This window comes from Heterocephalus glaber, unplaced genomic scaffold (genome assembly GCF_053883595.1).
Source record: "Heterocephalus glaber isolate CG9 unplaced genomic scaffold, H.glaber_assembly_v1.0 deba00000347, whole genome shotgun sequence".
Classification (NCBI taxonomy): Eukaryota; Metazoa; Chordata; class Mammalia; order Rodentia; family Bathyergidae; genus Heterocephalus; species Heterocephalus glaber.
Genome location: NW_028258143.1, coordinates 42,993,985 through 43,009,690, shown reverse-complemented (window position 1 = coordinate 43,009,690; position 15,706 = coordinate 42,993,985). Strand labels below are relative to the sequence as shown.

General features: G+C 34.1%; 1 long non-coding RNA gene across 1 annotated transcript in view; it reads right to left on the bottom strand.

Moving 5' to 3' along the window:
• LOC147829936 (uncharacterized) overlaps nt 1-15,293 on the bottom strand; it is a 118,401-nt gene extending 103,108 nt beyond the window's left edge. The window contains exon 1 of the long non-coding RNA XR_015446690.1: nt 15,041-15,293. This is a non-coding gene — a long non-coding RNA (uncharacterized LOC147829936). The remainder of the gene's footprint in view (nt 1-15,040) is intronic.
• Nucleotides 15,294-15,706: the final 413 nt, after the last annotated feature.

Here is a 15,706-nt window from a genome sequence, read left to right as displayed (position 1 = left end):
CAATGCCAGACAGAAAAGGACCAAGGACTAGATACAGTATCCACATATCTCCATGTCCCACCTAGATGTACCCAGATTATGCTTTAATAATCCTGTAGGCAACTCTGAAGTTGATCAACATGATAATCCAGTTTAACTGTCACAACTTTATGCACACAAACACACACAAACTGTTAAAATTAATAAATAAATATAGTTAAGTCATAGAATACAAAATCAGCACAAAAATGTCAGTTTCATTCATGATGATTAATTCTAAAATAAAATTAGGCAAATATTTCCACTTACAAATATACTGAAGTATGTATACAGTTAATACTACCATACTTGCAAATAGTCAAAATGGTATATTTATGTTATATTTTACCATAATAAATATCTATACATAAAATATATGAAAAGGACAGCAGAAGAGTGAGCAAACATAGCAGCCTGATGAGGAATAGCCTGATTATCCTAGCTTTGAAGGTAGAGGAATGGGGCCATGGGCAAAAGAACAGAGATTGCTTCTAGAAACTAGTGCAGACCAATAAATTAATTACATAGAGTTTTGAGAAAGAAGCCAGTTCTCTCAATAACTTGATTTTAGCCTAGTGGTTTTTGACATTTTTCAATGACTATTAATTTTACACTTCACTTCTATACCTTTCCTCCTGTTAGACCTATATTGGAGGTTGCTCAGGTTACTTTGTTCAATTGTTATCTATTCAAATAAAACTTAAGGCCATCCTCCTCCAAAAAACCCTTTCCTGGGAAGTCTATCCTTGCCAAACATTCTTTTCTCAATATTTCTATAATACTAATAGCTTATATCACATTCTCGGACACCATGTGTTTATTTTGTATTGTATGCTCTTGATTAGTATGTTCTTCAGGTAGGTACCAAGTTCAATCAATCCAAGCCCAACAAAAAATACATGACAAAAAGAAAGGAGTATAATTTAAATACCCTTCATTTTGCAAAGAATATATATAAAGATGTGAATATAGGTGACTTTGGAAGATTGCAGAATAACCTGCAGCTTTGATCAGCAAGTTACCATATTACTATCCTTAGGGAATTGTCTTACTTTTCTCTGGTTGCTGACAACCAAAGTTAAAGTAGAAAAGGTTTATTTAGCGTACAGTTCAAAGAGGTTTTAGTTCATAGTGGGCTGAATCCAAGGCAGAGTGGCACATGGCAGACGGGCATTTCAGAGGAGAACAACAGTTCATTGCTCTCACAAGGTATCAAAAGCAATAAGAGAACCTTAACAATGTCTTTCTGCCCCTTTTATCTTTATCCAGACTACCAGGATTAGGGCAGTGCCAAACCAATCAGTGTACTGGTTTAGTAATCATACATCCTTAATCTCAGTATTACACACTCTAGATTCAGCCACCTCTGAAAAAGCCACCTATGACTGCATGAGGCTTAGGGGGTGCACCTAGATGCAAACCATAACATTCCACCCCTGGACCCTCAAAGACTCATGTATATTTCTTTATGCAAAAGGCATTTAGTCCATCTGTAAGAATTGCCAAACTCCTAAAAGTTTTAGCATTGCTGAAAAGTCCAAGTCAAGAGTCTCCTCTGATGTTTAAGGCAAATTCTTAGCTGCAGCCTCTGTATAAATGAAAAGAAAGTTAAACACTTTCAGCATTCAATGACACAAGATAGACTTTTCCATTCCAAAGGCTACAAACAGGAGGATGGCAAGAAATGGGAGTGAAATAAGATGAAAATCCAGTAGGGCAGACATTAAGTCCCACAGTTCCACTTCTAGCATCCCTTGCAGTCTGTGGCAAGTTGTGAATTCCAAATAACTTGGGTGGCTCTGCCGGTATGGGATTTCCAGTGGTTGTAGCTCCCATGGCTTCTCTCTTAGGCCTGCTCTGCTCCCTCCTTGCAGTTTTTCTTAGACAATCCATTTTCCTGGCTTTTCCAAGTTCTGGGGTCTGCACTGCACATTTGACTTCACATTCACAGCTTTACACACTGCCCTTTCAGGGGCACACTGCTGGGTTCCCAGGCTTTCTTCTTAAATCTGGGTGGGAGACTTCCTGACCCCACAACTATTGCATTTTGCATGCGCCTAAAACCAGCACCATGTGGATTGACACTAAGGGGTGCTCCTAGCTAGAGCAGTAGCCAAGAGTCCTTCTTTCTTGACTATAGGGGTCCAGTGACTATGAACCAAATCTCCAGGAACAATTTCTCTAGGCCACTGCCATTCTGGAATATGGTGCTCTGGGGCTTTCTTCTCAAAGCAAAGCCTTTCACTTTTGCAATTTTGAGGTTATAAAGGGTGGAGTCTTGCTGATTCTTGTGATGCCCTAGGCCATCATTTCTATTCTTTTGTTCCTTCTTACTAAACAAAATCTCCTCTGCTCTATCTTTGAAGGCTACAACTTTACTGGAGCTTCCTTTCTGGCAAAACTTAAATCATTTTAAATCCTTCTTCTGGGCTCTATGCTCTTAATTCTCAACATAAATCTAGCTAAAAGTCCCAAACAGTAACTATGCTATCACCTCAACATTATACTGCCTTGAAATTTCTTCTGCCAGATTAATCCACTGTTCTTAATTTCAGTCTCAGGCAGTCTCTGGACATGAGCAAAATGCAGACAAACTTTCTGCCAAGGCATAGCATACATTGTCTGGAGTCCAGCACCCAATGCGCATCCTTCTTCCCAGAAGAAACCTGAGCCTGGTCTTTATTTTCTTTCTAGTCTTCTGAGCTCTGACCAGAATCTCCCATACAGCACAGCCTAAGTCATCCCAGCTCTACTTTTTCAGCCTGCCTCTTTGAATCTTTTCTAACTTTTCCCCTTCCCACAAGCCAGGTCCAAAGGCTCTTGAGCCACATGGCCAGGTAATGTCACAACAACAACTCCACTCCTGGTACCAAATTCTTTCTTAGTTACTTTTCTCTCATTGCTGAGATAAAATGCCCAACACCCAAAGTTAAAGGGAAAGGGTTTATTTATAGTTCATAAAGTCCATAGTCAGCTGGCTCCAAGGCAGAGTGACACATGGTAGAGGGGCATGGCAGAGGAGCACAGTTTATGGTGTCTACATAGTAGCAAAAACAACAAGGAAACTTAGTGTCTTTCCATATCCTATATCTTATCCAGACTACTTAGGGAAGGTAGCACTCATACTCTCAATCCTAGAGCCCTTGAGCCTAGCATTGCACTATGAATCAATTCCAGCCTCACACACTCTAGATCCAGCCACCTCTGAAAAAGTCATCTATGACTGCATGAAACTCAGGGGTGATATCTAGGCCTAAACCATAACAGGAATAAAACTTATGGGAGGGAAAATATAAGAAGAAAAATCAAACAGGAGAGACAGTAATTTATATTCAAGCACATTAAGAGGAGCAGTGGCCACTGATGGAGGGATATAGTCAGTCATGGAAGATGTGTAAAATGAAAAATAACTTCAATTTCTTGTTCTCTTACTAGCAAACTCAGAACCATAGGACAAAGGGGTCCTGTTGAAGGAGGCTATGGGGCTTAGTCTTCTAAACTAAATATTGGAGTAGATAATACTGGATTATTGATTCACAAGGATAAACAGAAATGGACTTTAATATTATTCAGAGGACTTATAGGTATTATGGGACTATATGAATACTATATAAATATATACTAAAAAAGTACTAGTTAATTATATTTAGTTCAACATAAGAAAAAGAAGTTATGTGATTATATTCATTATTTAAAAATGTATTGCTATCCTGAATGTGATTAACATTCTTCAAGTTCTGAGGATATAGTGGTAAACAAGATGGAAAAAAAAATCCTTGCTGTTCTTTTGATAAGGAACATAAAGGTACTACAAGCAACAAAATAAAGAATAGCAAATGATTGCTAAACCAAAAAGCTTCTGCACAGCAAAGGAAACAATACACAAGGTGAAGAAATAACCTGCATAACAGGAGAAAATGTTAGAAAATCATTCATATAAGAAAGTATGTATAAGTAGAATATATAAGTAATATATAAGTAACTGAATATATATTTCAGAATATATAAGATGTATACTATATATAATATACAAAGCCATCTTCCCACCACTCCCAGCCCAGAGGAAGGGGCTTCTGAGCTGCTATCTCACCACTCCCAGCTCAGAGGAGGTGAGCAATGCAGGCGCCAATAGCACACCCCCACCACCTGGGTCAAAATGAGAGGACACATAAACAAGTCTCAAAACCAGACTTCCAGATCACCTAAAACAACCCCAAAGGAAAATGAGATGGAACACTGATACTCAACCACCTGGACTCCCTGAACTAGCAACAAAAGAGGATCTGGAAAAAATGAAATCAGAAATAATTTCTCAGACAACAGCAGAGATTGTGCCCATAGTGCAAGACATGATTAATAAATCTAGAGAGGAGCTGAGGAACATGATGGAATCTCAACATAGGAAACAAATGGAATCCATAAAACAGATGCAAACAGATTTCCAGGAGATCAAAAACTCCATTGAAAGCTTACACAGAAGAATGAGCCAGTGTGAGGATAGAATTTCAGATAAAGAAGATAATATTGCAATTAGTAACCAGGAAAAGAAAAATTACCTCAAAATTGTAAGGGATCATGAGAAATCAATCCAGCAGCTGCTAGATGATGCAAAGAAGAATAACATAAGACTGATGTGTGTCAAAGAAGAAACAGGAGAGAGTGCAGATGACATAAAAAAAACATGTTCACAGAAGTAATGGCAGAAATCTTCCCAAGCAGGGGAAAAGAACTGGACATACAGATAAGTGAGGCATATAGGATGCCAAATATCCTTGATCAAAAAAAAATCTACACATAGACATATAATTGTTAAGATTCCAGGAACTCAAAGAAGAACAAAATTCTACAAGCAGTTAGAGAAAAGAAAGAAATCACATACAAAGGAAAGCCCATCAGAATCACAGCAGACTTCTCAACACAAACCATCAAGGCAAGAAGAGCTTGGAGTGAGGTATTCCAAGCTCTAAAGGAAAACAGCCTCCAACCCAGATTGATGTACCCTGCAAAATTATCTTTCAAAATTGATGGAGAAATAAGATACTTTCATGACGAAGAGCACCTTAGGAACTTCATGAATACCAAACCAGCACTCCAAAAAATTTTAGACAATATCCTAGGAACAGACAATGAGGATCACAACAACCCCAGGAAGCCCACCAGAATTAATCCATTGGGTTTGACAAGAAATTAAATGCAAAAGGGGAGAATCCAACAAAAAGAAAAAGTCATGACAATGATAAGTCAATAAGTATCTGTATTGGCTGTTTATCATCTTCTTATGTCTACTTTTTTAATTGGGTTGCCTATTAATGGGCTGTAATAGTTCTTTGTATACCCTGGTCTTACATTATATGTATTATAAATATGGTTTGTTTAAGGGCTACTTTTCATTTCCTTAACTATATCAGTTAAAGTTCTAAATTTTTATGGAATCTCATTTATCAATTTCTTTCTTTTGTACATCATGTTTTTTGTGTCCTAGGAAATTCTTGCCTACCCTAAATTCATGAACATTTTCCCTTATAATTTTTTCTTAAAGTTTTATTTGTTTAGTCTTTCATATTTAAGTTCATAGATCCTTTCAAGTTATTTTTATGTATGGAAATAAAGGGTAGAGGTTAATTTTTTACATATGGAAAATCAATGCAATTACAAATGAAAAGGGTGAAATCACAACAGACCCAGCAGAAATCCCTAGGATCATTAATGCCTACTTGGAGAACCTATACACCAATAAGATGGAAAATACAGAAGAAATGGACAGGTTCCTAGATACATGTGAATTAACCAAGTTGAATGAAGGAGACCTAAAAATTCTAAACAATCAGATATCAACCAATGAAATTGAAAACATAATTAAAAATTTACCAACTAAGAAAAGCCCAGGTCCTGATGGCTTCACTGCTGAATTCTACAAGATATTTAGAGAGGAACTACTGTCACTGCTGTTTAAACTCTTCAATGAAATTGAAAGGGAAGCAATACTCCCAAATTCATTCCTGGAAGCAAACATCACCTTGATCTCCAAAGCAGAGAAAGACCCAACCAAAAAAGAGAACTATAGGCCAATCTCACTAATGAACATAGATGCAAAAATCCTTAATAATATACTGGCAAATAGAATGCAGAAGATCATCAAGAAGATCATACATCCTGATAAAATGGGATTCATCCCAGAGATTCAAGGATGGTTCAATATATGCAAATCAATCAGTGTAATACACTATATCAATAGAGCCAAGGACAAAAACCATATGATTATCTCCATAGATGCAGAAAAAGCATTTGACAAAATCCAACATGCATTTATGATAAAAACCCTACAAAAAATTGGAATAGATGGTCCCTACCTCAAACTGATAAAAGCCATCTATGAAAAACCAACAGTCAATATCATACTAAAAGGTCACAAATTGAAATGCTTCACACTAATATCAGGAACAAAACAAGGATGTCCACTATCACCACTGCTGCTCAATATAGTTTTGGAAACATTAGCCACAGCAATTAGACAAGAGAAAGAAATAAAAGGAATAAAGATAGGAAATGAAGAAGTCAAATTGTCATTATTTGCAGATGACATGATACTCTATATAGAAGACCCCCAGAACACCACCAAAGGTCTTCTAGACTTAATAACCAAATTCAGCAACTGGATATAAGGTCAATACAGAAAAATCAATAGCTGTCCTCTACCCGAAAAACAGACTCACTGAGAGTGAAATAGGGCAAACAAATCCTTTCACCATAGCATCCAAAAAACTGAAATACCTAGGAATCAACCTAACGAAAGAAATCAAAGACCTTTTCCCTGAAAATTTTAGCACTCTGAAAACAGAGATTGAAGATGATATCAGAAAATGGAAAGACATCCCTTGCTCCTGGGTAGGAAGGACCAACATAGTGAAAATGGCCATACTTCCAAAACTGCTATATAGATTCAATTCCAATTGAAATTCCAGCATCATACTTCATGGACCTTGAGAAAACAATCCAAAAATTCATTTGGAACAAGAAGAGACCCAGAATAGCAGAAGCAATTCTAAGTAACAGAGACATGGCTGGGGGTATCACAGTCCCCAACCTGGAACTATGCTATAAAGCTACTGTGATAAAAACAGCATGGTACTGGCAAAGAAACAGACCTGAGGACCAGTGGAACAGATTAGAAGATGCCGAAACAACTCCAGACACACTCAGCCATCTCATCTTCAATAAAGGAGCCAAACACTCTCACTGGAAGAAAGATAGCCTCTTTAATAAATGGTGCTGGAAAAATTGGGCTTCAACTTGTCAAAGATTAAAACTAGACCTGTATTTCTCACTATGCACTAAACTAAAATCGAAATGCATTAAAGATCTAAATATTAAAATGGAAATGCCGAATCGTTTGGAACACAGGTTAGGGAGAACTCTTGAAGACATTGGTGTAGGAAAAGATTTTTTGAACAAAATCTCAGCTGCCCATCAACTAGCACAAACAATCATTAACTGGGATCTCTTCCTATTAAAAAGGTTCTGCACAGCAAGAGAAACCACCAACAGTGTGAAGAGACAAACCACAATGTGGGAAAAAAATCTTCTGCTGTTCCGCAGACAAAGGCCTACTATCTCAAATCTATAAAGAACTTAAAAAGATCAGACCTCCCGAATTTAGAGAACCAATCCAAAATGGGCATCTGAAATGAACAGACATTTCTCAGACAAAGAAGTAGAAATAGCAAATAAATACATGAAAAAATGCTCAACATCACTGGTCATTCAAGAGATGCAAATGAAAACAATGCTGTGAATCCACCTCACTCCAGAAAGAATGGCTGCTATCATGAACTCAGCCAGTAACAAATGCTAGCAGGGCTGTGGGGAAAGAGGATCCCTGCTCCACTGCTGGTGGGAGTGTAGACTGGTGCAACCACTATAGAAATCAATATGGAGATACCTTAAAGAAGTAGGACTGGAATTCCCATTTGAGCCAGCTATTCCCCGGCTGGGTATCTTCCCCAAAGAATTAAAAGACTCATACCACAGTGATATATGTGTACCCATGTTCATAGCAGCAGAATTTGTAATAGCTAAAACTTGGAAACAGCACAAATGCCCATCAACTGGAGACTGGATAAAGAAAATGTGGTTTTTTATAAAATGGGGTACTAGTCAGCCATAAAAAAAGTGAAATTGGAGACATTTATAGCTAAATTGATGCACATTGAGGCCGTACTCTTAAGTGAAATAAACCGGACACACGTGTAAATACCCAATAGCTTCTCTAGTGTGAGAAACTGAAAGTGTAAATAAGGACTAAAAGATATAATAGATAATCTGAAATAGGAAGAAAAGGGGCAAAGGGGAAAGGGAAATAGGAGGGTTAGGGGAAAGGAAAGAAGAGAATGGAGTTCATATGAGAAAATGGAAAATAGGAACAAAGTATAAATACGGATGGATGGAGGGGTTGAAGGGAGGGAAGGGGAAGGGGGAAAAATAAGAACCAAGAGAGATTATGTAAAGGTGCAAATTTCCAATGATGAATGTCATTATATTGTATACCTAAAATGTACCAATGATTAAAATGAATAATTGATAATGCAAAACAGGAAGAAAAGGTTCACAGGGGTAGAGGAAGTGGGAGGGGTAGGGAAAAGGAAAGAAGGGAAAGGAAAAATTATGAGAAATGGAAATAAAGGAAACAAAGTCTTTATAAATAGGGAAGGGTGGAGGGAGTGAAGGGAGGGCAGGGAATGGGGAAAAAATAAGAACCAAGATACATCATGTAAAGATACATGTTCCCAATGATAAATGTAAAGGTATTGTATACCTGAAATGTACCAATAAAAGAATTTAAGGGAAAAAATATATATATCTGAAATATGTATTTCAAAGTATATGAGTAACTGAAAAATTACTACAAAAATAAATAACCAATTAATAAATGGAATAATCTTCTGAATAGATCAAAAGAAGAATACAGATGGTCAAATATATTTAAAAATTCACATTCTAATCATCAAAAGATTGCAAATCAAAACCACAATGAGATATAATCACACCACTATTACAATAAATCAAAAAAGAAATGGACACAAAGTTACAATTCTGTAACTGTAAAAAGTGGGATTTTAATACATTGTTGGTGGGGATGTAACTTAATATAGCAACTGTAGAAAATAATATGGATTGTCCCCAAAATATTAAAAATAAAGCTATTATGTGATCCAGCAATCCCACTGCTCAGCATATATCTATAGGAAATGAAATCAGCATACTAAAGAGATACTTACACTCAAATATTTATTACTACAAAACCATTCACAATAGAATTCACAGTGTCCCTCAATGGATGAATAGATAAAGTAAATCTGATACATGTACATATTTGAATACTATCCAGCCATGAAAATGGATGAAATCTTTCCATTTGGAGTAAAGTGGATGGGGCTATATATTATATATGAAGTAAGGAAGATGTAAGAAAACAAATGCTGCATGATTTCATGAATGATTTCATTCATATATGAATCTAAAAAAGCTAATTTCATAAAAGTTGTAACCTAAATAGTGGTTAGTAGAGGCTGGTCAAGGAAGTGGAAGGGAAATAAAATAGGAAGAGATTTGTAAATGGGTACAAAGTCACAATCATGAGGAATAAATTCTAGTGTTATGTTGGACAGAATGGTGATTATAGTTAACTGTATTATTTCATGTAATTCAAAATATCTAAAAGAGAGGATTTGGATGGTTTCACCACAAAGAAATGTTAAATATTTGGAAAGATGGATAATCTAAGTGTCCTTAGTTGATTGGCAGATGATGTGTATACAAATGTGCCAAAACATCACTCTGTACCCCAAAAATATTTATAATTTTTATCTGCAAAAATCTGCCTCATGAAGTTTACACTTCATATATTAAATGTATATTGCAGAATAATATAATAATTTTGCTATTTTCTAAAGACTAATTCAAATAGATTTCAAATCTCCTAGTTAAATCTTCCACCTAAATAGTTCATATATTGGAAAACTGCAAAGAGGATTGCTTGAACCCAGGAATTTGAGACTATCATGGGTAACAGTAAGATAGGCCTAATAAAACAAAAAAGATACATAAATAGGTCATTGATTTTTTTAGGTCATATATGAGAAAAAAACATGTAATTGAGACATTTTCTTAAAATTTATACATGAGGTATAAAAATGTAGTGTAAAAATAAATGTAGTAAAGTATTTATTTTAAAAGATTATTACTTGTTTGTATAAAGTCCCACTATGTTTGCTTAATGCTAAGTGAACATATACAGGTTTGTATATATGGATTAAGGAACTCAATCTTAAATCTAAGATGACTGTGATCACACTTTGAAACCAATTAATTCTACAGATGCAGAACAGCCAAGTATTCAGGGAACTGCCAGCCCAGGTTAGCCCCATGAACTACTTCTTTGATGAAGAACTTTTTGCCAGGAAAATTAAACACTAATTCAATTTTAATAATCGAAATAGTTATTTTACATAGTTGTATGGTAGATCAAAAACTAACAGAAGTTGTAAAGATTTTCAAATGTTAAATATGAGAAATTTATCAATTTCATGTTTATTTCAAAGCACAAAATTTTGATGCTCTCATGAGTATGTTAGCTCTTTTTATCAAGCCTGATTAACTCTCCATTTTCCTCTAAGTTTCCCCAACCTTCTTCATCTACATAGTCAAAGCTGGTGAATAATAATTATTTAAAATGTCCAACATGTAGAATAAATAGATACTTAAGGACCTAAAATGAATCTTAATGTACACTGTATTAGGTATAGATAGTCATTATCAATTACTTTTGGTCATACTACTACTATTGAGGATTAACTATGTACAAAGCACAATATTAGACACTTTGGGGGTGTGCAGGTAGAGAATGTTAAGATGCTTCAAATCTAGATCAGGATGGAACATGGAGGAAAGAACATTTGGAGGTACCTACACACTGGTATTAAGGAAGATAGAAACTGTTCATAGGTAAGAAAGCAAATATTTGAGCTGATCCCTACAGAATGAGGTTTGTTTATTTTTGTTTGTCTAAGATGGGAAAAGACAGCATTTCAGGAAAAGAAACTGACAATAGAAAATCTGATTATAGAATGCATGGGAGCACTTCATCACCAAGTGTTTTGCATGTGCAAATATTTGGTTTTATTCATTAGAAAGATACTAAGACAAAAATTTCTCAGATCAATTTCTTCCTACTGCAAATATTTATTTTTCACAAAATATAATTAAAATATAATTAATTAAAATCAGTTTAATTAATTAGAATTAAAATATAATTAATATAATTAAATTTAGTTGTTTCTTAGATACCAGTTTAATTATTTGAAAGGAATGCAATCTATGAAGATACTACAAAAAGGAAAGAAGATCTATTTAACAAATTACAATACCTTTGATTTTCTGCACTTATCAAAATTCTATTAACCTTTCAAGGACTTACCTCCCTGTCCCAGAATTGCTCTCTTCTTACTTTTTAACTCTATATCTATTCTATGTTTCTGGGACGAATAACCAAACAATATATTAATTTTAGAATTTAATATATAATTAATATTCGTTTCCTTTGTAATATTGAATAATGCTTTAAACAATTGAAATCATATAACAGTTTACATTTCCCTTTTTATTTTCAGTGCTCAGAAGCATAAAGTGAAATTTCTTTTCTTTTTTGAGTCAGGATCTTATTGTGTACTTCAGACTGGCCTTGAACTTACTATGTAGCCTAGGCTGGTCTCTAACTCATGCTAATCCTCTTGTTTCAGTCACCCCAGTGCAGAGATTACAGGTCTGCTCTACCATGCTCACCTAGAGTGCATTTTACTGATTAACAATATGAATTACATTTACTTGAATACTAAATAATCTATTTCTTTCTCTCTTTCTCCCTCTTTCTTTCTTTCTTTCTTTCTTTCTCTCTCTCTCTTTTTTTTTTTGCAGGGCCAGTATTAATCCATAGCTTCATACACATAATACAAGAACTCTACCAATGAACTATATCCTAATCCTTTTAAAATTATTTTTATATTTAAAAGTTTTTATTAGTATATGTTTGCAATACATAATGACTATTTTCAGCATGGGTGTTTGGTATATGTACATGAAACATCCTAATAGTTTTTTAAGTCCCCTTCCCATCTGTTTTTCCTCTTCCTCATTAAATTGAACAGAGTGGCCTCAAACCTTTGATCTTCATTCTTCAGCATCTCAACTAGCTGGTATTGCAAGCACACACCATTATGCACAGATATTTCTTCTATCATTTTGTTGCATATTTGTTACATATAAAGTTTTTAAGGTGGACTTATATGTTGCATTTATCTTAATATGTTTACTTTATATTTAATGGAGCCTTTTCTCTAAGAATTAAGAAAATATGGGTTATAAATTATTTATATTTTTAAATATACCGGTGCATGTCTAATGTCCTAATATAAGAATATCTTTCCTTGAATACATTCCACATATTTATACTCTTTCCCTGATAATGTAGTTAAGAATTATAATTGTGCTTATAAAGTTATAAAAACAAAGAGGTAGAAGTAAATAAAACTATTTGATAGAAAACTAGGTTTTTAAACAGTTTTTTAAAAATTATAACTTAAATTAACTAAAATTGTAGCAATATGTTACCCTATTACTTTCTTCCAATAACTTGCTACAGGTACTGTCAAATATTTTATAACTTTAACTAGATCAATGTTCAACTCACTGAATAAGTAGTGCCCCAAATCTACACAGCTTGATAACAAAAGTTTATTTCAAATTATAGGTGATCAAATAATTTTCACTGGTATATACATTATATTCTATTTTCTCCAAGTTGTAGTTACACAGCATTTTCAAATTAGATAGTGAAAGGCTATATACAATCATGTTTAGTTCATAAAATGATGGAAAAATTAGCAAACATATTGATCTTTATTGAGCCATGATTTATAGGATCTTGAATGATTACATTTTAACATTGAGTTTTAATGGAAATCACTATGCCGTACTAGTAAGGCTTAGAAAGAATGAAAGCATTATTAAACTGTTTAGAAACAAAGTCATGGTGAGATGTATCTGTTTGTGTTTGTGCAGGATAGGTAATGTGATTTGAGGGATATTAAAAGATATTTTCTTCAGATGACATCTGTTATGTCCTTTCTAATTTGCTATTAGTAACTGTGTTTCTGATTTAAATACAGTTGGAAATATAAGTGCTTAGAATAATGGGTCACTAAATACGTTAATCTAAATATTTCTATTAATAATTTTCTTCTGGAAATTATGTGAGAAAGTATAGCTAATGAAAATAATTTATAACTTGAGCATGTATATATTTTTTTACAGCCTTTGTACCTGACAGAATAAGAAAGCTATGAAAAAATTTCAGGTATTAAACAAGTTTGTTAAAATATCTCTCTAGTTACTTCTAAGGATTTTTTCTGGTTTTATAAAAAAGGGGACAGATTCAGATTACATATCCTTTTCTTGCCTCTTCTTTCTTCTTCCTATGATTCATGTAACCTGAAATCTTTATCTTGGAAAACTGAAGGTACTCTAGTTATTTTGCAGCCAGAAGAAACAAACATGAGAAAATGAGTAAAGTGGAAGAGAGAAAAATCCTGTGTCTCAAATGGCAAACGTTAAATCTGTCTTCCCAGGTTTCCCTTAAAATTTGCTTATGGAAAAAGACTGACAGACCTCTGAATCAAATGTGATAATTTAGAGTTTTCCATTGCTTCCAGTCAACAGCTAGATACACTTCTAATCACACCAGAAAGGGATCTGCCTTCTCTACCTCTTACTAATCTTGTTTCAGCACCAAAGCCAATGAGATAAACTGGACTTTCCCGGAGAATATCAGTACAATATAACATTGATATTCTCCTGTCCTAATAAAAACATCAATTTAGAAAGTCTTTGTAAAATGCCAGATTCAAGAACTATCCTGAATAATTACTACAGAAACTTACCAAAGAAAATTTTACACATAAACAAAATAATGCCCAGAATGGTTTCTTTCATGGCCTAATTTTTTAGAACAAAGGATTTCCATCTGTGTAGTGCGTCTTTTTTCCAGTCCTATTTTTAGCATGTCTCACAATGTTATGACTACCAGGAAAAAGTAGAAGAAACCTCAGTTTGGCCCATAATGGTGCATGACAAAATATTATGAAAAAAAGTGAAAAGATTTGAAAGAGGAATTTCTTACCTGAATTCATTCCTCAGATTATACATGAAATAATTAGAGATAACACTAGAAAGTGATCTGACAGAGAAAATGACCCAGAATTATTTGCTGCTCTGTGACATTATGCTATAAAATAACAATTCAGAAAAAAATGATAAGAAAAATGAACTTTTACACATGGAGCAGAAAGAATGCATGTAGTCAATGAGAATTATTCTCAATGCTTGAGTCTATCTAAAGCTAACAATGTTAATGACTAATTCAATGGAGGGCAGACACCAATTTTGTTATTCAGGCTAACTTCCTTTATAAAATACATTAACAGTATTCAGCAAAAGAATATAATGGAGAAGGATTGAAGTAAAATATTACTGTGATATGGTTTCCTAATTATACTTTGTCCAAAATGAGAGAATATTCAGGTAGGACAAATTGAAGACAGAGATGTGGAAATTTATCTTAGAAAAGATTAAATATGTCCACCGTGGGTAAAGGCATCTGAAAGAATTTCATGATCCACAGTGCTGCAAAGCATTACTAAAATGTGCTTGAATGTGCAGTATGCTTTGGATATGCAGTGTTGGTTAAAAAGAAACATTCAAATTAGCTATCAAATTTAGAAATTTAACAGATTTGGAAGAAGGAGTATGTTTTAACATTTGGGAAGGGCATGAGATTCACATATTAGTAACAAGGCTGGAAAATGAACTGAACTGAATTCATTTTATGACCTAAAGAATATCTTTTTTTCCAATTCAATTTCCTTTTCTGCAAAACTGAGCAAGAGACAAATGACAGTACATATTCACTCACCTGCCTTGCATTGATCAGGAAGTTCCCGTGGAAGTCTATGCAGAAAATGTTCAAGAGAAAAGGTCACTACGAACAAATATTAATGTACATGCAATTGCATGTATAAGCCCTAGGTTTTACTTTTGCTGTTGACATCATTTGCAAGAGTGATTATCTTTGATTTATGGTGAAGCATAAGGTACTTAATTGGAAATATATATTCCATTTAACAATTTCAGAGTAGAACTGATTTTATATCCCTAATAAATATATTACTTTACTGGATTTAAATGTTTATACTTATTTATACTGTTATTAAAATGGATGCCATTTTGTAGTAAATTATTTATAGACAGATTTAAAACACCAAGTATATGCTGTAATTGTGTATCAGCCTGGATGAAACACACATCTATGTTTACTTAGGTTCTTATTGGTCTTTGGAAATTAGATAAATCTTTCATGTTGTGTGGGTTGGAAGGTTGGTATGAATATTGGGCAGTGTTTTTGTAAATAGTAAATTTTTTTGTGTAGCAGTAAGAATGATCTTGTTCAGAAAGAAGTCATGGTAGACTAACGGTTACTTTAATTCCTTCATTTCTGTTTCCCTCTTCTTTCTTTCTTACCACTATTCTGTTTTCCTTTTAACCCTTTTTTTTCATTTTCTTTATTCTCTCTTTCTCCCTC